The sequence below is a fragment of the Lacerta agilis genome, chromosome 3 (assembly GCF_009819535.1).
Source record: "Lacerta agilis isolate rLacAgi1 chromosome 3, rLacAgi1.pri, whole genome shotgun sequence".
Lineage (NCBI taxonomy): Eukaryota > Metazoa > Chordata > Lepidosauria > Squamata > Lacertidae > Lacerta > Lacerta agilis.
In genome coordinates this window covers 36,416,945-36,442,875 of record NC_046314.1, presented here as the reverse complement: position 1 = coordinate 36,442,875, position 25,931 = coordinate 36,416,945, and the positions used below count along the sequence as shown (strand labels likewise).

The 25,931-nt window shown below is 44.7% G+C and overlaps 1 protein-coding gene across 3 annotated transcripts in view; it reads left to right on the top strand.

Annotated features, from left to right (window-relative positions):
* Positions 1–25,931, top strand: part of FILIP1 (filamin A interacting protein 1) — a 96,105-nt gene that overhangs the window by 16,734 nt on the left and 53,440 nt on the right. The window contains exon 1 of one of the 3 annotated variants that reach the window (XM_033143259.1): positions 15,509–15,527. The exons of the other annotated variants lie outside the window; for them this stretch is intronic. The gene's annotated coding sequence lies outside the window, so the exon portion shown is untranslated. Of the gene's footprint in view, positions 1–15,508; positions 15,528–25,931 lie in introns of those variants that run through there. 3 annotated transcript variants of the gene reach the window in all.

The window sequence follows — 25,931 nt, the reverse complement described above, 5'->3', positions numbered from 1 at the left end:
TGACCACACCTATCTAACTATTAACTGCCTAAAACCAGCTAACAACAGAAAAATCAGGCAAACAAATAAATAAATGCAAGCATAATCCATAACTTGTTGGAAACTTTTAAAGAAGCATGCAAGACATTTTGACATTTACCTGAAATACTTCCTGTTTCATAGAAAAAGATTTTTCTAGTATTAAAAGAATGCAGCAACAGATTTTTCTGTTGTGTGCCCAGTGCAGATCATTTGCTCAGTGCTAAGAATATGATAATTTGTTGCTTTATTTAACTAAGAAATAAAATGACAATCTGATATTTCAATCATTAACACATCTAGTCTGAATTATATCCCAGCAAGTAAATTACATCTTAGTCCCATGATCCTAAATTCACTTACTGGGAAGTTTCCAGTAAGTGGACTTAGGATCATGACACTAAGTTACAACGCAGAAGTGGTTATTTTTGTTTGTGGGTATAAATTATGGCTGGTAACGTAACTACTAAGTAAACAGTGAGAGAAATGAAACAGTAAGAATGAGACACAGTTCCAAAGAGTCACGAGAAAAGTACTGTGCAATATTTATTTTCCGGAGATGTATCAATTGAATATTTAGAACCAAGATGATCTACAGTGCCTATTCATGGTCTTGGTTTCTCTTCTTGTCAGTATGTTTAGGAATGCATGCAGCTGTCTATCTCTTTCTTCTAGTGCATGCTTTAGGCCTGCCCTAATAGGAACTATGACAGACCTACTCCCAACCCAATAAATAATCAACTTCCACCCTTCAGCGCCAGGAACAAAACTTTCGTCCATCCATATGGAACTGGTCAGCCATGTTGATACGTATCTGTTCCTTAAAGAATACTGGCTAGCACCTGCAAGGGAAACTCCCCCCCCCCCCAATACTGCTCTTTTGTGTGAATGCATTTCTCTGCAAAAGAGCTGTTTTAATTGTAAAAATTGAAATACCATAAATGTGCCTTCAGAAGCTGACTGTGGGAAAAGTCAGACTGCAGCCTTTCCTCATCTGCATGTTTCCATCGGGGGGGGGGAGCATAGAAAGAGGATGATGTCAAGGAGGTTTAACAAACTGAAGGACATCGTCCTCTTTCTATGCATTTCCTTTACTCCTGTGGAGCTTTTTAAAGGATTTCCTAATGAAAGCTCAACAACTTTGATTTTCTTAAAAAAGCTTAACTTTGGCTGCCCCCCCCCCAAATCCTGGCTATGCCCATGCTAGCAAATATCAACAGTGAAGGCTGTCATGAGAGGAGTCCCTTATTATAACTCTTTGAATGTAAATCACTATAATTAGCAGCATTCTTCTTATTATTTTTATGTGTGAAATGGCTGCTCGCTAAACACAATAAATCAAACTGAACTGAACTGAATTGACTAGCAGACCCATGTAAAGAAAGCAGCAAGGCCTATCCTGTGGAATAAAAAACTATAACTCAAAACAAGAGAAAGGTTTGCATAGTTCTGGAATAGTTTGGGTGCTAGAAACTAATTCGTTCCACCATTTACCTCTTTATGATAATAAAAAGAGGGGGAGAAGTTAGTGAAGCACCATAAACGAAGAGCTTTGTGGAGTTAACCTTCTCACTTTGTGGGAGGGATCATTTGTTTCCCCTTGTCACAGCAAATAGCTTAATGTGTGCTGGCATTTTTGATGGCTTCATCTTAATATTTTCCAAACAGGAGTCTGTCTGAATAAAATTCACCAGCTGATATGTGTAAGGAGAAAAACAGTGTAATGACCTAGTCACCTCTGTGTGTTTCCCCTCCCCTCCCCTCTAAAGTGGGCACACAGGCTAAAATTACCCTTCTAAACAGGTGCCCACAAAGGGACTCTGGGGTTTTCCTCTCAAATCTGTGAAATATGGAACATGGACTTTACAACAGTTGGGTCAGAGGGATTGTTAATAGCTGGACTGTTTTTGGTATAGTATAGATTTTCATCCCAGGAAAATATATTGACCTAAATACATGTTGTTTCCTCCCTCCTCCTTCTTCCAACACCCCTTGAACCAGTTTTGGGGGGCAAACAGCGGGGGGAGAGTGTGGAAACCCCCACTGCCCTATGTGGAAATCCTTGTGTGGGCTTGTGCTAGTGGGACTCATTATTTGAATCTTGCTCACAGCCATCATGGCTAGTCACCATTGATAGTCTTACCCCTCATGAATTTGTCTAATCCTCTTTTAAAGACATCCCAACTAGGGGCCATTACTCATCTCATGGGATAAAATTCCGTGGTTAAACTATGCGCTATGTGATGGACTATTCCTTTTGCCTGTCCTGAATCTTCTGATATTCTGCTTCGTTGGATGGCCCTGAGTTCTGCTACAAAAACTGTTCCCTATCCACTTTTCCGACATCATGCATGATTTTTAAAGTAAACTTATTCAAAAGGCCTGGATGAACTTGGTGCAAAAATGGCCACAAGGATGGCAGCAGCCAAGCTTACCCCAGAAGGCTATTACCGTATATACCTGAGTATAAGCCGACCCGAATATAAACCGAGGCACCTAATTTTCCTACAAAAACCTGGGAAAGCTTATTGACTCGAGTATAAGCCGGTTCACCTTTGCCGCTGTGGAGGAGGAGGAGGAACGAGCAGCCCAAAAGCAGCCCTTTGGGCTGCTCCTTCCTCTTCCTCCTTTGCCAAGTTTGCATTTATGCGAGCAATTCAGGAATGGAACAAGCTGCCTGGGGAGAGTAAAGAACCGCCGTTCTTGTACGCTTCTTAAGGAATGGTTAACTGGGGAGAGCGGGTGGCGGCATGAGCGGAGAGAAAGGGCTTCTTTCTCTCTGCCCCCACCGCCCGCCTCACTCAAGTATAAGCCGAGGGCAGCTTTTTCAGCACAAAAAATGTGCTGAAAAACTAGGCTTATACTCAAGTATATACAGTATTCCTTATCCGGATTGACACTACTAAAAAGGTCTTTTCCCTTAAGGGGTTGATTCCCTCTCTTCATCCTGTGGGGCACCCAGAACAGGTCCCAGAACAGTTTTGGCTAGAAGGTGATATTTCAGGTATCCTGGTCCCAAACTGCTTCTAGAGTTTGGACCAAACAAACACATAAAGGCAGGTGCTACTTTGGCCTCCTGTGTCATCAGCTAACATATGGAAAGGCTGTTAACTCAGAGCTCCCACAGCTGCCCATGTAGCTGTTGTCCTGGCCTGATCAAGGCACATTCCATAGGTTCAGAGAGAAACTTGTCCCCACCACAGCCCCTTGGCAACTGTCCACACCTGCTCACAAATGCCTGCTTAACCATTTTAGGCACAAGAGAACACAGTGTTGGGGATGTTGATGCTGCCAGTAATTTGCTAACTGTGCGGAATCCTCTGTCAAGGCTATCATCTGAACACATCACTTGCTGATTACCTCTCCTTATCATCCTTTCCAAAGAACAAATAAAGCAATCTTTGTCATCTATGAAGAAGCCTTTTTGCTGGCCTCCCCTTCTGTGTGGTTCCCTGTTTTCCCATTGTCCACTAAGCTCTCTGCTCCTTAACCCATCAACTTTGTGAGCCCTTCATTTCTCCTTCAAAGCTCAGCATGCTTTTGTCTTGTATTCCAGTTGCCATTTCCAGCTCCTCTCCCTTCCCATGGGAAAGGCAGCCTACTTCTCTCTCTTTCATTTCCTTGCTGTGGTCTTATTTCCTTATGCCAACAGATGGTTTCTACTCCTGGAACAAGCATTTTCTTTTGCTACATAAAATATTAATAATTTTCAACTATGCTTTGATCTGGGTGGGTTTTTTTAGCAGTTCTAAAAACAAAACAAAACCCTTAATAGTTCAGGGTCACCAAAACAAAAAGAGACTGTGAAGGCCTCCTTGTGGGGTCTGAACTGGCAGTGATGGACCAGGGATGAAACCTTGGGGTCATAGTAGATAGCTTGATGAAGATGTCAACCCAGTGTGCAGCAATGGTGAAAAGGTAGGGTTGCCATATTTCAAAAAGTAAAATTCCTGACACCCGCAAAATTGTTAAGCTTTTTTGGGGGGAACAAACCCAAATTGGGGAAACCTAACCCCCAAAATAGTGATTTTAAGCTTTTTGAGCTGTTTCAACTGCCTTTTCCATCCCTGACATTTTGCCAATTTGTTTAAAAAAAAAAAACCCACACAAACCATTTTTACACCTGAAAACTAGGACATGTCGGGAATTTTCCTAACATATGGCAAGCCTATGAAAAAGCAAATTCCATGCCAGGAATCATTAGTAAAGAAATTGATTAGAAAACTGCTGATATAGTATACAACCACATTTGGAATACTATGTCCAGTTCTGTTCACCTCACCTCAAAAAGGATACTGTGTAGTTGAAAAGGTTCAACCAAAATGTTTGAGCAGATGGAGCAACTCCACAATGAAGAACATCTTGCAATGTTTGGGATATTTTAGTTTAGAGAAATGCCAAGCAAGCGGTGACATGACAGACGTTTATAAAATTATGAATGGCACGCAGAAAGTGTTCTTAAAACTAATACAAATCTAGCTAGTTATTGGCTTTCTGTAAGGTTGTTTCTCAGATGGGACATTTGCAACTAGCAACTTTGGTTCCCAAATGGCACATTTGCAACTGTGGCCCCAATTCAGATAATGTTATTTATGCCCGAGTTCCACTGAAATGGATGGGACTGAATTTGTCACACTGATTCTACCTGGATTAAGGTCAGCAATTCCAATTTATCAAAGTGGGAATTCTATCTAATCATGGGTAGGATTGTAATTTTATCCAGATTGAGAGTTACATGTGAGATGAGGGATTGCCATGTGAAAAAGGTGGCATTGATAGTTGTGGAGGAGATAGAATTTTGGCAGTTGTAAGCTACACCTGCTGAAATCCCATACTCTGCACAAGAATTGAAGGCACAGGACAACAGCCCTCTCCTTTTTTTAACCTACCCACCCTGTTCACCAATTTGGGATCTTACCTATTTCCTTGTAAGAACATAGGAACATTAGTTGTTTCATTTTAGGGTTCCCCCCTCTAATTCATTCTGTCAAACTGCGAGAGGCAGTGAAGGATAGGCGTGCCTGGCGGGCTCTGGTCCATGGGGTCACGAAGAGTCGGACACGACTGAACGACTGAACAACAACAACAACAAATGTGTTACAAAATACCAGTACTTATTCACTCAAATTTCCTAAAAATCATAGTCAGCCATTAGGATACACAAGAAGTTTCTGTCTTCACTGCTTTTTCCTCAGCTTCTTCCCTTTTGCTTTTTCTTACAACGTGTTCTAATCAGTGATTTCTTCTTGTGCTGAAGGTCAGGTTGCATATATACACTAGAGGAAGGCTGTGGAAGAGTTTTGTAGGAAATAACACAACAGAGATTAGATTGCCATCAGCTATTAAATACATAAGGCTGAACTCACTGAAATGCCCAGACCCTGATCCAGGATAAATTCCTATGACCCCCCAAAAGTGCACTTAAAATGTGGATTTCTAGAACGCGAGCCAAATCTGTATGAGCAACATAGCAGTTGTGTGACTAGTTTACATCAAGCCTCCAGAACTGAAAGGAGGATAAGGAACCACACAGATCAGCGGCTGCAGCCAAAGGGATCACAGAGGACAAAGATGACTACTTTATGTTTTGGAAAGGGTGATAAGGAGAAGCTTCCTGATTTCTCAATGCATATTTACTGAATCACTGCGGAGTCTTCCAAGGGTTTGTCAGTTGCTGGGTTTGTGCATGGAGAATGATGTAGACATCAGAGTCTCCAGGGTTTCCCCCCCTCTCAAGTTTTCCCCTAAATCTGAATTCTTTCTGAGATAGACATAAACTATTCCATTGCTACATTTCATGGATTTTTAGGTGTGACTCTATCAAGCTTTTATGGATCATAGTTTGAGAGTTTTGAATTGCTTTTGTTCCAAAGATACTGTAACCTGACCTCTTTGGATAAGGGAGTACAGAATCCGGTTAATTTAAGAAATAGCTAGAGGATGGCAGCGAAAAGAAAACCCTGTATTTGCACCCCCCAAAAAAGCATTTTTGATGGTGGTATACCCACATATCCGAGAGTAAGCACCATTAAACTTACTGAGATTTACTTCTGAGTAGGCACGTACACCACATTACTGCTTTAGAATTCTTGCTGCCATTTATGTTATACACACACACACACACACACACACACACACCACCCTTCTTCCAAGGATCACAGGGCAGTTTACAACATAAAATGTATGAGTGGCATGTGTCCAGGGTGCTGGCATAGTCCCTGATTGGTGGGCTTTGGTGTTGTTTCTGGGGATGTGGGAAGGGGAGGAGCATCTGTACCCTTTTTGTACCATTTGGGGATGTTCCAAGATGTGTTTCCTTCTCTCCTCCTGGGCTGAGCAAATACAACACACAGGAGCTTTTGTGTCAGTGTAGCAGTCACAAATCTTCCACTCCCAGTGTAACCGGAGAATAGGATTCCTTTGCCTTTCCTTTTTCAACTGTAGGAATTCACTAGTGGTACAAATCAGATTTTGCCATCTTTAAAATAGAAATATAAGCAAGGATGGGGAATCCCAACGAGGAGATCATGTATAAAGTACACATAACTAGTAAAAGTGTGGTAGACTTGTTAATGTCAGGAAATCATTGAAATCATGCTGTAGGATATTGAAACAAACTCCGCACATCACTGCAGCATCCGAAACAAGAGGCTGTCTTGGTCAATGATCAGTTCATGAGATCAAAACCCAGCCCTTTTCATGCAGTAAGTAGTGTATGGTGCTCATTACAGTTGGCCATGTGGCAAAATGGTAATCTGATTTCTCCACGGTGGAGCCAGTTTGTTGGGATGTGAATAATTTTTCACTTTAACTTCAGCACAGGCTGAAAATCAATTCATAAACAGACCCCTGTGTTGCAATATAGACAAGCTGAACAATATAACACAACACAACGGCCAAAAACAATGGCACTAAGCACTATTTATAGACTAATACAAATGTTCAGAAATTACAACCAAAGTCTCTAAATCTTCTTCACCAGTCACAGTAGAATAATTCAAAAGTTCAATATATACATAATCTGTCACCAAATATCGCTGGAACAGGGTTTCTGGATAACCAGTCTGTTTCGTTCAATGCTTCATCAGCCAATTTTTTATCAATTCTTCATCAGCCAGACTTGTAAGAATTAATATGAGAAGGATGCAGTTCAATTTCTTAACAAGCTAATCTTACATGTAAGCAAATATAAACTGAAAGATACTCGGAGTCCAGTGTGACTTTCATGCTCTTTATTCAGCTCATAGTAGTGAGGAATGCAGTTCCCCCAAAACGTTTGCTTTATATACACTATTTACACAATGGGCCCCACGTGATTGGCTAATTCCGGGATACTCCTGTATGCCAATCAGAGTGCGGATTCAGTTCCACCTGGAGCTGGATTGGGTGACTCCTGCAGACCAATCAGGCTGCTGCAATCTCAATCCTATTGTTCTGGGACCAGTCAGACTGCTGCAATCTCAATCCTATTGTTCTGGGACCAGTCAGACTGCTGCAATCTCAATCCTATTGTTCTAGGATCAATCAGCCTGCTGCAGTTTGGATCCTATTCAGCTCAGTACATAACACCCCTCCCCTCTAAGTTCCAGTCCTGCCTGGGAGGTTGCATCCATAGTCCTCAAGGTACGCTGGCCGCCTACGTGTGCGTTGCGGCCTGGGCTGTTCCCTGGTCAGGGGTTCTGGTTCTGGCTCGTGTTCCGAGGCTGCTGGTTGTGATGGGGCTGTTTGGTCTGGCGCAACCAGCTCGCTCTGTTCTGGCTCTGGTTCTGGTGCCCTTTCGGCCTCGCGGGTCCTCTCAGTATTTACTGATTCTGCCTCCCCTGCCAGCCCCTCCTGCTCTACAGGTCTCAATGCCCCACTGTTCCCTTGGGACTCCTCTGACCTGTCCTCCTGGTTTTCTCCTGGGAATCGTCGCCGTAGCTGGTCGCAGTGGCGGCGCCAGCATTGCCCCCCCTCTGTTAGCACCTCGTATGACACGGGGCCCGTCACCCTGGTGACTGTGGCGGGTACCCATGCTGGGCCTGCCCCAAAATTCTTTGCGTACACTGGATCCTGGGCCACAAAGGTCCGGGGGTTCCTGCCTTCACCCACCACTACCTCATCCTGAGCTCTGTCGGGGTGGAGGCGGTCCAGTCTGATTGCGAGGCGCCGGCCCATTAGTAGTTCAGCGGGGCTCCGGCCAGTCGTTGAGCTGGGGGTGCTGTGCTGTGCTAGAAGGAATGTGGCAAGGCGGTACTCCCAGTCCCCTTGCGTCATGCGGCGTAGGGTGTCCTTGGTGGTCCGCACCATGCGCTCTGCTTGGCCATTGGTGGCAGGGTGGAATGGTGCTGAGCGAATGTGGCGGATGGCATTCTGCGCTGTGAAGGTCTGGAATTCTTCTGACGTAAATGCGGTTCCGTTGTCTGAGACGAGAGTGTCAGGGAGTCCATGGGTTGCAAACAGCCTGCGTAGTACCCGGATGGCTGCGGACGTAGAAGTGGATGGTACCAGTGCGACTTCCAGCCATTTGGTGTAGGAGTCCACCACTATGAAGAATGTTTTCCCCTGGAAGGGGCCCGCGAAGTCCATGTGCAGGCGTGACCATGGTGCTCGGGCAGACTCCCAGGACTGCACTGGGGACCTTGGGGGATCTGGGCGGGATTCTTGGCAGGCCTGGCAGTGTTTGACCCAGGTCTCTATCTCTCCGTCAATCCCTGGCCACCATACATAACTCCTGGCGAGGGCCTTCATTCTCACTACCCCTGGGTGTGTCTCGTGTAGGGCTGCAAGGACCCTTTTGCGAAGGGGTTCAGGAATGACGACCCTGCTTCCCCATAACAGGCACCCCTTGTGGGCCGACAGTTCATGTTTACGGGTTGTGTAGCCAGCGAATTCTGGCCCGGGGCTGCTGCTGGGCCATCCCCTCCACACCCAGTCCAGGACCCGGGAGATGACCCTATCTTTCTTGGAATGGTGTGCAACTTCTTGTGCCTGAATAGGGCGGTCGGGAAGCAGCTCCAGGCTCATAACCTCTTGTGCGGGTGCTGGGTCGGGGCCTGTTTCTGGTAGTGGTAGCCTGCTGAGGGCGTCTGCGTGGCCCATCGCTTTCCCCGGGCGATGAATCAGTGCATACTGGTAGCCGGCAAGGAAAATTGACCACCTGAGGACACGAGGAGACAGCACTTGGGGGGTCTGCTTTTCGGGGGCAAACAAACCAAGCAACGGCTTGTGATCAGTCACCACGGTAAAGGGCCGCCCGTACAAGAAGTCATGGAATTTTTTTACTCCCTTCACGATTGCCAGACCTTCCTTGTCGATTTGCGAGTAGTTCCGCTCGGCTGCGGTGAGTGTCTGGGAAAAGTATGCCACTGGCACCTCTCTTCCATCTGGGAGTTGGTGTCCAAGGACAGCGCCGATGCCGTAGGGTGAGGCGTCGCATGCTAGCACCACCGGCAGCCTCTCGTCGAAGTGTGCCAAGACCGAGTTAGAGACAAGCAAGTCCTTGACTGCCTGGAATGCGGCCTCCTGGCGCTGGCCCCACACCCAAGGGGCCCGCTTGTCCAGGAGTCTGTGTAGGGGCTCTGCTACTGCTGCCTTATGGGGAAGGAAGGCATGGTAAAAGTTCAATAGCCCCAAGAAGGCCTGAAGTTCAGTCTTGCCCTTGGGCGCTGGGGCATCACAAATGGCCCGTACCTTGTCCCCAGTCGGGTGGACCCCTTCTGCATCCACCATAAATCCCAGAAAGTCCACCTGAGGCACTCCTAGTAGACACTTTTCCCGCTTCACCTTGAGACCCGCCGTCTGGAAACGGTGCAGAACGGTGCGAAGGCGGTCCTCAAACTCCTCTGCCGTGGGCCCGGCAATCAACACATCGTCGAAGAAGGGGGTGACGCCAGGAATCCCTTTAAGCAGCGAGTCCATTAGATTCTGGAATATGCCTGGTGCCACGCTGACACCGAATTGCAGCCGCTTTACCTTGAACGCTCCCCTGTGCGTCACAATCGTCTGTGCCTCTGCTGTGGCTTCATCTACTGGCAGCTGTTGATAGGCTTGGGCCAAGTCCAGCTTGCCAAAAATTTTTGACCCAGCCAGGGTGGCGAGGACATGGCTGACCACTGGCACTGGGTATGCGTGGGCCATGAGGGCCTTGTTTATGGTACATTTGTAGTCTGCGCAGATGCGGACCGAACCATTAGGCTTGACGGGTGTGACGATCGGGGTTTCCCAGGTGGCATTAGGCACAGGCTCCAGCACTCCTTGCTCCACAAGCCGGTCCAATTCCTCGTCTATACGGGGTTTCAGGGCGAACGGGACCCGGCGGGCCTTGAGCCTGACAGGTCGTACTGCGGGGTCCAGCTGTAGGGCAATGGGGGGGCCCGTATACTGTCCCAATTTCCCATCGAAAACTGCCGGAAACTCCTTGCATATGGCATCCACATCCACTTGTAAGCTAGTGCGGTTCACCCCGGTGACGGCTAGCCCCAGTGGTCCAAACCATGCCAATCCCAGTAAGCTAACGTAGGAGCCCTTGACCACAAGCAAGTCCAGTTGCCGCGTCCGCCCTCGATATTGCACCCTGAAGGTCCCCACCCCCATTGTGGGGACCTTACGTTTCTGGAAGTCCCGGAGGGTGAATGGGGCCGGCCTGAGTTTGGGACCCCCACTAGGGCACAGTTTCCTTAAAGCCCGTGCCGAGATTATGGATAGGGTTGAACCTGTGTCCAGCTCCATGCGGCACGGGGCCCCCTCTATCTGTACCTCTACATAAATCTTCTCTATGTTGGGGTGGGGCAACTGGTATACCTGGTAGTCCGTGGTCTCTGTCGAGTTGCCTTGGTGCGTTGGGCCCCGGGACCTGGGGCTCTTGGGGCGGTCATCTGATGCCTGGCGTCGGATGGGCCGAGCCCGACACACCCGGGCGATGTGGCCTGATTTTCTGCACTGCCTGCACTCGGCATTGCGGAAACGGCAGGTCCTCCTCTCGTGATTCTCCCCGCAGCTTGCGCAGTTCCCTCCTTCTGGTCGAGGCAGCTGTGGTGTGTGCACGGCTTGAGTGCGCCGCTGTACTCTGTGCACCTCCTCCCTGTCTGATCCTGAATCGTCGATGAGGTCCTCGTGGTGGACCCTTGGTTGGGACGGCACGCTCGGCCGTGCCTCTTGCATCGACCTCTCGGCGGCTTCTGTTGCCAGGGCCTCCTCCAGAGCGACCTGGAACGTTAGGTCCTTCTTGGCATAGAGGCGTCGTTGCAGCTTCTCGTCCCTCAGGCCACCGACGAGACGGTCACGCAGCATGTTCTCCAACTCTGAGAAGTTGCAGAACCGAGCGGCTTGGCGGAGGGAGGTCACAAACCCCGTTATGGTTTCCCCCGGGGCTTGCCGCTTTGCATAGAAGGCATTTCGACGAGCCACCACCAAGGGCTGTGGCGAGAAGTGCCCCTTCAGCCGTTCCACTATTGTTTTGTAAGGAACGGTAGCGACATCATCAGGCGCAAGGAGAGCCCGGGCGATTTCGAATGTCTCCTCTCCGCAGACGCTGAAGAATATCGCCCTCTTCTTGGCATCGTTGGTGACCCCTTTAGCTTCTAGAAGAAAGGTGAAACGGGTGGCGTATCCTTCCCAGTCTCCTGATGCTGGGTTGAATGGCGAGAAGCTGCTGTCCGTTGCCATCTTGAGTTCCTTGGGACCCGGAGCTGAAGCCTGGATACACGGTGCGAGGCAGCTGTGCGGCAGGTGGCGTTGCTGCGGTGCTGTGTGTGGCAGTCAGCTCAGCGGGATCCCATCCTCGTCGCCAGTGAAAGATACTCGGAGTCCAGTGTGACTTTCATGCTCTTTATTCAGCTCATAGTAGTGAGGAATGCAGTTCCCCCAAAACGTTTGCTTTATATACACTATTTACACAATGGGCCCCACGTGATTGGCTAATTCCGGGATACTCCTGTATGCCAATCAGAGTGCGGATTCAGTTCCACCTGGAGCTGGATTGGGTGGCTCCTGCAGACCAATCAGGCTGCTGCAATCTCAATCCTATTGTTCTGGGACCAGTCAGACTGCTGCAATCTCAATCCTATTGTTCTGGGACCAGTCAGACTGCTGCAATCTCAATCCTATTGTTCTAGGATCAATCAGCCTGCTGCAGTTTGGATCCTATTCAGCTCAGTACATAACATAAACGCTTTGGAAAATATGCTCTGGATCCGTGCTCATATGATACTGTAGTCACAGTAATTTCTGAACATTTGCATTGGTCTATAAATAGTGTTTAGTGCCATTGTTATTGGCCATCGTGTTGTGTTATATTGTTCAGCTTGAAAATAAATTCAGGCACGTGACCCAGAAATTAGATAGTGGTGGTGTGGTGGATTCGCACAGAACTCTCTATGAGGCCAGGTTTTTTTAGGCTGGAATCTGTCATAGAATTGTAGAATTGTAGTATTGGGAGGTACCCCAAGGGTAATCCAAGCCCCTGCAAAGCAGGAATCTCAGCTAAAGCATCCATAACAGATGGCCACCCAACCTCTATGAGGTCGCTTTTCAATGTGGCACAGAAAGTAGCATTGTGAAACAATGTAAGTTTTAATGATACAGACACAGGAAATGCAAAAACACCATTTAAGTATAGCTTGTGAAGATGACCTGTATGTTTGAACAGTCCTGAGTATGATTTAAACGTCTCAAGGGTTGAGAGAAACCACTTGTCTTTCCTTTTTGGGGCAAATTATTACATACACTGTTAACACTATTCTGAAACTATTCTGAAACTTTGTACTACAGAGACAGATCAAATTATATTCTAAAAGTACGGCCAGTTTTTGTTTTTTTTTTGTTTTTTTTACAGAAAGATATGTGAATTCTTTCAGACTCATGGGAATTAAATGTTTCAGGGTTTATTAGCCTAATTCTTCTGTGGCATATGGGAAGAAAACAATCTTTTCTTCATAAGCAAAGGATCCTGGCCTTGAAAGAATGGTAAATGTAGCAACGTTAGTTACATTTGGTTATCTACTGCTGTATTTTTGTGAACTCTTATTGTAAGTGGGTAGCGTTCTTGCCTTGCTCTCACGGTAGTTGCCATTACAGACATATTAAGCCCCCCCCCAAACAATAACAGAAGAAACATGCAAAATAAACAAGGATGTGATTGAAAGCAGTAGCGAACTGACGTCATCCTTTTAAACTGCTGCCAGCTTGCTTTGTTTATTGATGAGATCTTTGTGAAAATAAGGTCTTTTCTACGCCCAGATGAGAAGCAATGGGGCTAAGTAGTATTTTCTTTTGTTTTTCCATTCCCATTTCCCTCTCTGCTTCTAATGCACTTAGGCTAAAAGTAACCCTGTAATGGGCTGAGTTCCGGTAACTGAGTAAGATACAGGCTGACAGAAGGAAAGAAGCATTGTAGACTTCATGACGAACTATTTCAGCACAGCAACCTGAGTGTTTAAGGAAATGAAGCAATGCCCGTTTATTATATTTGCAGTTACTGTGACAACAAACATATACTCCCTCCTTCACCCCCCCAACCCTCATACATCATTCCTGACTCTGTTCAAAGCCTTTGAGTCCGGCAGACAGAATTCTCTCTTAAGCCCTTTTGCATACCTGACAATATAGCTCACATGGTGTTATTATTACCTCCGTTGCAAGGACTAAATTAGGTTGTTTATTCAAGTCATTTTGGAAGGGTAGCAGTTGTGCTGTCTGTTGACACCTGAGTGCTAAGCCTAGCAACGCAGTGTTTAGGTAAGAGAATGGCCATTTCCAACTGCAGGTTCTACAGTCTTGTGGCTTTCAGGATTTTGAGAGCAGCTGTTGTTGTTGTTCTAAAAACACTGCTACCTTTACCATACTTTTTTTTTAAAAAAATAATCAAGTGTCTAGGCATCATGGATGTGGAGGGAGTTTTGAAACGGTTGGCAGGAAATATTTATTAAAAGAATTAAAAAGAATAGATATTTGAGATTTCTCACTCACCACACCGAGTCACCTCCTGATCATGGAAGTAACACAGAATCATAGACTTGGAAGGGACCACAGGGGGCATCTAGTCCAACCCCTATAGTAAAATACCTGCGAACTACAGATTCTATAACCAGAGTGCAAATACAGTGGTTAAGGTTATCCTAACTAAGCTTTCACCAGTAAGATTGGTGGGAAATGCCCATTTATTTTATTGATACCCACGAAGGAGCTCAAAGTAATGTATCTGAGTTCCCCTCTCCCCATTTTATCCTTACAACAACTCTGTGAGGTCAGTTTAGGCTGAGAGATTGTGACTGACCCAAAGTCACCTCGTGAGCTTCGTAGCCAAATGGGGATTTGATCTCGGGTCTTCAACACTATCCACTACACCACACTGCTTGGCAGTCACGATAACTTCTGCCTTAAGAATAGATCTGACTTGTGTCACTCTGTTCAACATTTCTTATTGCCCAAGTGAAAGAAAATAGAATGAACAGGCCTTAGTTCTTAATGGGGCACACTAAAAGCAAACATTGTCTGACTTTCAGATCTGTTTTGAAGCTACGTTTGCCCACTCCCCTACTGGTGGTATGAAACAACTAATGTTTCTTCAACATTTCTGCTGACAGCTACAGCTGACAGCTACATCTTGGTGAACCGCAGTATAAACCCTGCCTCCAAGCTGTTGTTTTGATTATAAGTGTTTGATTCCTCTCATAACATATTCCTGCAAACTCCGTATGAATCCCCTTTCTTCCCAAGATGTAACACTAGGTGTTACAATTCCCTAGTGCTGATAGTCATGTCTTTGGAAATAATTGTGCTGATTTCAATTAAACTGCCTTTCATTTAAGGCAGATTAGGATTGTAGCCTTGATCAAAATAACAGTCCCGTGCAGTGTGGACAGTGGATTCACTTAAAGGGTTTATCGTGTGGGAATCAAAAGAGAATGAAGCTGATTGAAAATGATACGAGCTATAAGCATTCCAAGAAAGGCCATTTGGTGAAAGACAGCACAAGAGCCCATCTCTATGCAGTGCTGACATTTGCAGTGGGAAACATGTTGATCTGTGGCTGTTCGGAAAACAAAACTTCATCCTCCAGCCATATAAATTTTACACTGTAAGGGCTAAATGCCACACCTGTTACTGTATAGCAGATGAAACTGAATAATCTCAGTCTATATCCTGCCCTCTCCAACTAGACTTCATGTTGAAGACTCAACTACAGGATATACAGCACAATCCTGTGAATGCTTACTTAGATGTTATTCCCATTGAGATCAATCTAAAATGGCCCTAGGGCTATTTGGACTCATAAATAGCATCCCACTACACATTCCTCCCATTACCAGTGTGCCAAGGACCAAGTGACAGGAAGATGAGCAACCATCAGATAGAGCCCCTGAAATTATTGAGATGGTGAAGATGATAAAACAGGAGAGTTCTTGTTGCTCACTAATCTGCACATTTCTTTCACTTTATTGGCTCTCCCCCACCTTCACCTTGCTATGAAAATAGAAAGAATGAGAGAGAGAGACTGAGAGAGAGACATGGAGAGAGTGCACAGGCAGGTAAGCAACAGATCCTCCCTATCTAGTCAATTCACCCACCCATTCCTCCCTTGAATTTCCAGGAGAAGCAAGAAATGGGCAAAGAGAACGCCAGCTAGGGCCCAAGGGGAGTACCCTCCCGAAATAATATGGTAGATTTATGAAGTTCAAGATAGCTGTGGATGTGGTGACCCACATGTGTCATTTGTGCTGGCTGCATCTGCAGTCCGTCCCCCCCGGAGGCGAATTTTGTAGCTCTGTTGTGTTCTGGTCTGATGCCAAAACCCACAGGGAAACCAATGAGGTTGCTTGTCCGTGACAAAGGTTGGAAACAGACTAAGGCCTTTTATGCCTCTGTCTCCAGACTCCACCACCTTGAGAGAGCTTTAGAGCCTCGAAGGTTCAATCCTCTGGCCTGTAGATGGGTTCTCCTCCTCCTCCTCCTCCTTTCCATAGCCTCCCTCCTGGTGTGCTCCCAACACTGCTGGACTGGTGGTGTGCAGTGAGAGGTGAGAGGCATCTATTTTTTGGGGCTCAGGGAAAGGTGTCTGTGGGGGGTAGGCTCTGGCCTGTAGGTCCTGGTGGTCTGGGAGATTCGTCTGGGAGTTCTCATTCAACCACCTTGGGCACACTGGTCTCCCTATCTTCTGCAGTCTTCTCTCTGAGTCCCGACCCAGATTCTGCTCCCTATCTGGTGCCCCTACAGACTACAGCTCTGTGTCCAGATCACTGCTGGGCACAGAGGTCATGACAGTCTGTGCCAGCATACACCTTTTTTCCTACTAAACTCCTGTAACAGTTAAGAAATGTATCTAAAACTGGGGTTCCCATTGTGGTGCTCATTGACACCTGGGCATCTCAGGCACCCCTTACACAAAAATAATATTGTTTTATAGGATTGCCTTATTCCACACACACCCTTTTGTCTGTCTTTTATTTGTTTGGATGTGTGTAGATGTTATTCCTGTTTTGAGGAAGTTCCGAGCATTGCTAGTTATTCTTTCATGAAATGGTTATTTAGTGGTGGCGCTGTGGGTTTAAACACAGAGCCTAGGGCTTGCCGATCAGAAGGTCGGCGGTTCAAATCCCCACAATGGGGTGAGCTCCCATTGCTTGGTCCCAGCACCTGCCAACCTAGCAGTTCGAAAGCACATCAAAGTACAAGTAGATAAATAGGTACTGCTCCAGTGGGAAGGTAAACAGCGTTTCCGTGTGCTGCTCTGGTTCGCCAGAAGCAGCTTAGTCATGCTGGCCACATGACCTGGAAGCTGTATGCCGGCTCCCTCGGCCAATAAAGCAAGATGAGTGCCACAATCCCAGAGTCATCCACGACTGGACCTAATGGTCAGGGGTCCGTTTACCTTTACATTTATAACAGTTTCTCAGATTTTCAAATGTGCTCCTGGGCCAAAACACTTGAGGAACTCCTGATCTAGAAAGTAGTTTATGAAATCCAACTTTAAACAATGTGATACTGGAGCTGGGCTTAAGGCAACGACAAAGCTAGGCCTTCGAAAAGCTCACACTGTGTGTGGGTGAATTGTGTGAACTGAAAATTGGTAAAGCAGATTTACATTCCCCCCCCCATATAGTTCCTTGAGTTAAAACAACATTTAATATATACGATTGTGAAAAGAGCTTTTCTTGATCTTAGTGTGTGGCTGAAACAGGGCTAAAATTCCAGAAGATATAGAAGATAACAGTGGCTAAGTGTCAGATAAACACATATTTTAAAATGCTATAATAAAACATTACAGGAAGGAAAACAAACTGTAGCTGTTACATTGTTCTTATATGTTTCCAGCACGCTGCCAAAATGAATTCTTTTGGAGGTTAAGAAAGAGGCCAAATTCAAGCAATGTCTGGGTATGTTTTGCTTAAAGTGGGAATATATCTTTTGACAGGACGTGAGGTTCTCAACCTTTCTTTTTATACATTAGCCATTGTAAGTGGCACGAAGAGAAGGTAATGGACAACTTCACAGCAGACAATAGCTTCAGAGTAAAGGCAAATTAGAATAAGTAACACTAAAACTGAACTTTATGCATAATAGCTTGGAAAGCTACAGAGTCTTATTTTATGCGCAGAGAGCTTCAGGTCTTCACTGTGAAGTGTTGTGACATTCTAGCATGAGGCTGATTTGAATTCTCAGTGACATTGTTATTACCCATTTGCTCATGCAGAATCAGCAGCCTTGATGTTTAAGTTAAAGAACCGACAAACACCTCTTATTCCCAAACTTCTTCTTGTAAATACTTAAAACTTCAAAAGTGACAAGTATTTAGAAGAAGGAGTTTTTGTGTGTTGTGTTTGCAGGCATACGGATCAGGCCAGTTTAAATTCCTCAAACATCACTTGCACCCACTCTGTAAATGGTCATCTGCATACTGCCCCCAAGAAATTTGCAGCGCAGAGAGCCCTTTAAAAAAAAAAGTGGCTATTTGCATGTGAATTTAAAAATAAAATGTGTGCTAAATATGCTGCCTAATCGGTGCAAATAATGTACACACCCACAATGGAACCACTGTAAGAAGTTGCTCACTGTCTTGGAATGTGAGGAATATTTGTGGCAGTTGATAAAGGAGAGGCCACAATGCATACAGGATACATGATGGGTTCTCCCACACTTCCCCTTAAGAACTGAGTCACCGCTGTGGCCGATATTCTGATTGATTGATTGATTGATTGATTATTGATTAAGCATGGATTGATAAAGAGGAACAACCATTTGCACTGCTGCCTTTTCTTTCTCATTACCTTGCTCAGCATGTTTTAAAGAAACACTTGCAGAGTTGGTTCTGTGTGGTTCAACTACCACTTTCTACAAGGCAATCAATTGTTGTTGTTGTTCAGTCGTTCAGTCGTGTCCGACTCTTCGTGACCCCATGGAACAGAGCATGCCAGGCACCCCTATCCTCCACTGCCTCCCGCAGTTTGGCCAAACTCATGCCAGTCGCTTCGAGAACACTGTCCAACCATCTCATCCTCTGTCGTCCCCTTCTCCTTGTGCCCTCCATCTTTTCCAACATCCGGGTCTTTTCCAGGGAGTCTTCTCTTCTCATGAGGTGGCCAAAGAATTGGAGCCTCAGCTTCAGGATCTGCCCTTCCAGTGAGCACTCAGGGCTGATTTCTTTAAGGATGGATGTGTTTGATCTTCTTGCAGTCCATGGGACTCTCAAGAGTCTCCTCCAGCACCATAATTCAAAAGCATCAATTCTTCGGCGATCAGCCTTCTTTATGGTCCAGCTCTCACTTCCATACATTACTACTGGGAAAACCATAGCTTTAACTATACGGACCTTTGTCAGCAAGGTGATGTCTCTGCTTTTTAAGATGCTGTGAATGGTGGGGGTGTAACATGCAAATATAGTAAACAAAGAAACAGCGTAATTTGTAAAATGCAGAATGTTGGGTAGTATTCAATGAAGTTTCACTGAGAGTAGGCAACTTCAAATTAATGAACATGGCTAAGTTAGGACCATTCATTTCAACACGTTTACTTTGAGTAAAACTTTGTTGAATACCACCTGATGTGTTTAATTTACTCTAGTGATTACCTGGGTTATCTGGAGGAATGCAATGGAGGGAGGATGCATGTCTTGTAATACAATATATTGATGTCTACTTCTTCCTTATTCACCAATTGCAGGTTCAATGCAGAAGCTCATTTTTATTTTTTAGTCATCGTTTAATAATTAAATTAGTATGTTCAAGATACTTTGTGTATAGAATGAAGGAGACAGGCAAACATGTCTTGCTGTTGCTTTATAACCTTGAAAACAAAAGAAAAATTGAGTGTGGCCCAGATACAGCCTTTACCACATCTTGGCCCAATAAAATAGACGGTTCGTGACACAGGCTAAGCCTTTAATGGATGGTGGCTTTAATGACAGCATAATTTTATTCAAGCTCTCTCTTTGATCATGGAATTGAGAAAGTATTTATTTAGCATGCTATTTCATCTCACGTAATATGACACAGGTTTACTTTTCTGGTATCCAGGCCAGGCCAGATGCAAAAATAAAGATCCATGGACTATAATATTCATAATAAATTCTATGGGAATGTTGTACACAGATAGATAGATACCATATTTTTCCGTGTATAAGATGATGTTTTTTAATTTTTAAAAAATGTTAAAAATTGGGGGTCATCTTATACACATATAGTGCAGAGGGAGGATGGGCAATTGGTGACTGCCATGAGCAGGAGACTGTCTGCGGCGATTGGGCAGGTGATTGGTGGCTTTGGCGAGGCATGTGATTGGCAGCAGTGGTCAGGCAGGTTAGTGATTGTCGGCACCCCCAAAAAAATAGGGGTCGTTTTATACACGGGTGCATGTTATACATGGAAAAATATGGTAGATAAAAAGTGAAGTGTGTGCCATAAATGTCTGTGTGTGAGAGAGAGAGAGAGCGAGCGCAGAGCAGTCCTTCAGGCAGACCAATGAATAGTATTCTCTTTTGTAGAGTACCACTCCCTCTTTCTATCAGTAAAAGACAAACAGATAAAATACATGGAAAAAACAAATAACAGCAACAATAATGCATTAACTAACTAACGATTGGTGGCCCTTTCATGACATCCAAAATCAGGTACCTGAGGTTGCCTCCTTCACTTTGCCTAATGGTAGGGCTGGCCCTTAGTTGTGTATAGTCCCAGATACAGAAATTGCATACGTATAATTTCTAATGAGCGAAGCGCCTTACAATGTTCATCTTGAATATCAGAATTGTGAAACAGCTCTTTATCTGGGTTTAACAGGTGTTTAGGCACAATGATATGACCCATTGCAACCCACCCTGGAACTGCTGGTGAAGGGTGGGCATTGGGTAATAAATTTGATGATGAGGACGGCAGACATTGTCGTGGCTCAGCCTGTGTGTGGCTGGCTCCTTCCATGTCCACAATTGCACTGAGAATCACTACAACACAGTCCCTGTGGGGTGAAATGTGATGGCATTCCCTGGGACGACTGGGGTGTGTCTTTCATATTTTATTTTGTTTTATTTTTGTACTTTTTGGTGTTGTGTGCCTTCCTCCACCCCCCGTCCTGGTACTGAGCACACCTTGGTTATTTCAGCCATTTTGTCAGTGGCTTATATCTCCAATCTTGGCACAACGTGATTCCATGACTGCTCTGTGAGGCAGGTATTGGGTGATGAAAGAGCATAGAAAGAAAAGCTTCAGAACTGGACAATTGGAGACCAGGCAATGTATTGTTTAAAAGTAGTCAGAACAGCTTCTGGATTCAAATAATGGCAGGAAGTCCAAGGTCTGAAGTGGTTCCCTTTGGTTTCCTGTTGTGACATTGACTGCTTTAACTGGTTTGCTTCGCAGCACAGCGGGAACAACATTAATAATTCTTGTTCATGTTGTTTCATATCCTGAAGAGCAAAAGCATATGGAGAAAGTGTTTTGGCTCTGCAAGGGTATGTGTGTGAGAGAAAAATTGGTTTGATTCCTCTTTTCTTCCTGTCAGTCTCACTCTGCTACGTCGGGTCTCTTAGGCTGGCAACATAGAAAGAGGCCTGATACTTCATACTTGAGGATGAGGGACCATAACAACATAGGCTGAAGTGCCCACAGAGACATGCAGTGATAAATAGCAGCAATTAATAATATATAATTAAGTAACACACACACACACACACACACACACACACCATCTGTTAAGCAAACTAAGAAAAACTTATGACTTGTGGAAAACAGTTTTGGAAATAATTTGGGGGGAAGACCATGAACTGAAGAGTTTCTAGGCAAGATAACTTTATCAAGAGCCACATGTATATCACATGCATGTGTTAATCAATGGAAGACAGGTTCCACTATAATGTTTAATGAATTAAAACAACAACTTCATTTGTAAGGCCAATCTGGAGTCTTAGGATGGCAGACCAACCCAATATTGACCTTTTCATACCTTCCAACATTTCTCTGATGAAAATAGGGACGTCCCATTCCATAATGATAATTTTACTATTTATGCCCCACACATCTTAGTTGGTTGCCCCTGCCACTCTGGGCAGCTTCCAACATATATAATAACATAATTAAACATTTTAAAAACCCTTCCCTGTACAGGATTGCCTTCAGTTGGCTCAGGGGTCGGATAACTCCATACCCTCCAACATTTTTCCAATGAAAATAGGGACATCCTGAGGAAAAGTGGGACATTCTGGGATCAAATCAGAAACCGGGACAACTTCTCTAAATCAGGGACAATACTGGAAAATAGGGACACTTGGAGGGTCTGTCTTTTTGCCAGATACTATCACACGATATATATTTGGCATGAACAGCAATGGTTTTGCAGAAAACAAAACATGCCATAGTAGCTGTGACTGATGCCTGAATCTTTTCACCAAAATGCACACAATAAAAAGGTTAAGTTAGTCTCTCTTCTAGTTCACTCTGCACAGGGGTAAACTTAATGAAAAGCAGGGTCTATGGATCTGCTGAACAAGACTGTGGAGTGCCAGAGAGTGAGTAAAATATCATTACATCATCATGGTATTTTTGGCCAGCTCACATCCCTATGGAACCTGCTTGTTTGTATTGGGGGCCTTTACGTAAATGTCTGTGACAGGTTTTAATTAATGCATTTTTTGCGTGACCCTGAGCATTATTCTCAGTGTGTATAAAATACGCTGCATCCTTTACACTGTGAAGAAAAGGGATTTGGGGTTTCCTTATCACTTCTGATCTTATACTGACTCGCCTTTGCAAGACTGTGTGTTGCTTCTTCTCTTCACTAGAGGATGTGGGAAAGTGGAGGAGAATATTCCTCGAAATTACCTTCGTAGGTGGAAAAGAGGACCACCCACTTCTTAAAATATCTCTGTGCATCTGGACAAGCTGTTATGAAGTTTCAGAAATGCTGCTGAAATGGGCAGGAAGCGTAAGAAAATGTCACTGCATTAGTCACAGCCTAGCTTGGCCCATCACAATCCCCTTATAACCACTCGGAGCATTTGCCCATCTAGGCTAGTGTTGTCTGCTCTGGCAGTGGTTTGCCATGATCTTAGGCAGTACTTTTCATCACCTGCTATTCCGTCCTTTTATCTGAAGATGCTTGGGGTTGAACCAATGCCTTTCTGCGTGCTCTGCCACTGTGCTCTCTCTCCCCTGCCCTCAGATGCAAACCAATGTCTCTGGCATAACTGGTCCTTGCAGCAATGGCAACTGCCCCACCGAGTATGCTGGACTCCAGCTCCCATCAGTCCCAGCCAGCACAGCCTGTGATCAAGGATGATGGGAGCTATAGTCCAACATTTGGAAGGCCATAGGTTCTCCCTGCCCTGGGCAGAATCTGATTTTTCTGCTATTAATGAAATCATCATAATCAAGTTTGATCAGCTGAGTTTGAGGTTTACATTTTATTAAAATTTAAATAAAAAGCATATGGCAATATATGTAACAGCCATTGTATGATCTCAGAGGTATCTGAAACATAATGGCCAAAACTGAACTATGGTGAGATGGAAAATATGTGTTGTATCCAACTAAGTTCTAATCGGACTAGACCTCTGTAAGGAATGGACCTAAGTTAGTCATGCCAATTAATTTCAATGGATCTCCTGTGAGTAGGCTATAACCTAATACATTTTTAAAAAAATCAGTTTCTTACCATTTATCCTTGGACATAGTAGTAACAAATATTTTTTAATGCAGATATTTATATTCCCAGATCCAAAGAAGTTTCTGTGGAGCATTGTGCCAAGTTAAAATTGCTCTGAGATCAGATTTTGCACTATTGCCATTGCTATTCAATCAGAGTATCTGTGTACTCTCTGGAGTGCTCACATGGTGGTATAGAACAGTACTTCTGGGATGTATTTCAGAGATGTATATGTTTTCTTTTAAAGTATGATGTGATTTCCCCCCCCCCCCGTTTCTTCCATTGTTAAGCATGTTCAGAACACGCACCATGTATGTTAACAACAGTGTTCCCACTCCAGACACAGTTTCACACAATAATGCAAGCCTGAAACAATGGCTAGGGGTGGTTGTGCCATTTTCTCTGCAAACTCTAATGTGCTAAAGAGCTAAAGAGCACTGCACTAGACGTGTTTGGTAATACATCCAGATGTACATTCATATACAGCCTGTGCCAGGCAAAGGAATTTGCAAACAAAACCAGTCTCTGCCTTTGTATCTCCCTTCCTCGGAATTATGGCAGAGAGATCCCTTCCTGGTAACAGTGAACATTTAAATATAGACTGAGAGCAAGATAAGTTCAGTTTGTAAGGGTTGTGAAGTCCGTTCTTCAGAATACTTTCCCAAATGAAAAGAACTCAGATAGGATTGGATTCCAAAAGGCCTATTTTGCATTTACTGTACCACATCTGCCAGGCAAATGAAAAGCCCAAAGTGGTTTTCAAAATAGCTTTCTTTCGTTTAGCATACCTCATAAGCATAGACACCAATGTATAGGTCCTCTAATGAACTGGTAACTAGTTAAGGAGCAGGAAGCTGGGAATAGGAATAAATGGATAGTTTTCACAGTGGAGTAAAGTATGCATTGGGGTCCTTGAAAGATCTATATTTGAATTGGTGTCCTGGAGTCTGGAGTGAGCAGTGAGGTAGTCAGGTTTGTGGATACAAATGTATTTATGATGGTAAAATCCAAAGCAAACTACAAACTATGGAATTTGATCTTTGCCAATTCCAGTATAAATCAATCTGATCTGTATCTCCTAGTCCAGCAGGTTAGACTTCTGCTCTCCCTCAATTTCCATACTTCCTGAATGCTCCAATGTATTTCTTGGCTAAAAAAAATGAATCAAAATGCATATTTGGAGAGAAAGTAACACACACACACATGCAAAATTTAAATGTGTAGATTTCCTTTATTACTTCCTAGTGACTGAGGCTGCAGTCCTATGTTCCCTGGAGAAGTATCCCAAAAGCCATAGGATATTATCAGGGAATCTGAAGGAGATCTGAGCCTCCCACCCCCAAACCATTGGCCCAACTGACCAAGGGCCAAAGGGGGGGGGGTTCTGGGGTGTGCTGGTGAGACTAGGTAGCCCATGCACTAGCCCAGGGGTCAGCAAACTTTTTCAGCAGGGGGCCGGTCCACTGTCCCTCAGACCTTGTGGGAGTCCAGACTATATTTTTTTTGGGGGGGTGAACGAATTCCTATGCCCCACAAATAACCCAGAGATGCATTTTAAATAAAAAGACACATTCTACTCATGTAAAAACACGCTGATTCCTGGACCGTCCATGGGCCAGATTTAGAAGGTGATTGGGCCAGATCCGGCCCCCAGGCCTTAGTTTGCCTACCCCTGCACTAGCCTCTCAGCCAGATATATTGAAGCTTTATAGGGGATAATGGGGAGGAGGGACCGAGGCAGCATACAGCCCTCACACCACCTTGCAAAGCAATATGCTGGACGTGGTGGGATGCTAACAAAATATGCCCACGCACGGAGTATTCCTCCTCTTTTAGTTCTGCCCTGCCAGTGACATCCGACAGGGTGTTTGATAAGGTGGTAGAACCACTTTTGTATTTTGCCCCCACTTGAGGTTTACACTCGTTGTGACTTTAACAAATGATGGTTCCAGAAAGGACAGCGCTTGGCTTTTCTGGGAGCCCAGATGAAAGACCACCAATGCTACTCCAGCTCTATTCTTTCAGTTGCCTGCCCCTTCCACATCTTACAAGGGCATTTGACAGCTGAGAGTTTCAATGGTCCACGGGGCAGAGAAGCTAAAGGAGACTGCTAGGCCTAAAAGGCTCCCTTAAAAAAAATCAAAGCCCATCCCAAGACAGTGGTGCCTGCTTCCGAGTAAACATGCATGGGACAGCATTGCGGGATAGCAACTCCTGCTGGTGGTGGTGTGGGTGTAAGACCAAGGCTTGTAACAAAGGACTTAAATTCCAGGGAGTGGGGAGGGAAGCTGTTAGCCTGTTGTGGTTAAAAATGGCAAAGAATTTTGTGGCACCTTAAAGACCAGCAAATGAATTGTAGCATAAGCTTTTGCATGTTCTACGGTTCTAAGTCAAATCTTCCTGTTGAGTAGTTCACCACTGTCAACTATGTCCAGTCTTTAGACTGCCACACAACTATTGTTTTCATTTAGAAACAGAGGGTCCTGGAAGTTGAGAAGTTGGCTTTTAAATAAATTATGCCTCGATTTTGTTCCATATGAGGTTAGATATCAAACAGATTCTGAAAAACAAAACGTATTACAAAACCACCCAGGAGTTGATTCCCTAGATATTCACATTACCCGTCTCCTGTACTGTCTCCTTTAAACCATCACATTCAGCTGAAGGCAGATTTTGACTTATACCTTTAAAGTAATATATGGACTTGGGGGGCAAATGGTGTCTTTTAAGAAAGATCGGTTTGAAAGATAGCACTGTTTTATTCTGGAACCGGTCGTTTAGAATTGAAGTTTCCTGCTTAAACG